Source organism: Hippocampus comes, unplaced genomic scaffold (genome assembly GCF_001891065.2).
Source record: "Hippocampus comes isolate QL1 unplaced genomic scaffold, H_comes_QL1_v1.1 scaffold301, whole genome shotgun sequence".
NCBI classification, from domain to species: domain Eukaryota; kingdom Metazoa; phylum Chordata; class Actinopteri; order Syngnathiformes; family Syngnathidae; genus Hippocampus; species Hippocampus comes.
Window position 1 is genome coordinate 65,372 of NW_017805928.1, and position 322 is coordinate 65,693.

Here is a 322-nt window from a genome sequence, read left to right on the forward strand (position 1 = left end):
GGCCGGGCGGGTGGCCTCCCGCCCCCTCGAGCCTCCCTGGAAAGGAAAAAAAACATTTTCATCCTCGCCGTCACGCCGCCGACGCTTGCGCGGAGCAAGGGTGAGATGCGCAACCTTTTCCCACCAACTGCAGAAAAGGCGTCGATCCCTTTGACGGATTTGCGGCGCGCCATTTTCCGCAAACGGGCCAGAACGCTCGGCGCTTTTTGGGCCAGGGGACGCCGGCGGACGGGCGTCTTTTTGCCGGCTTCACCGGTCTCCGTTTGTTACGGGCCGGGTGCGTCCGCCTTCCAGAGGCGCCCCCCATTGGAGGCGCGAGGGG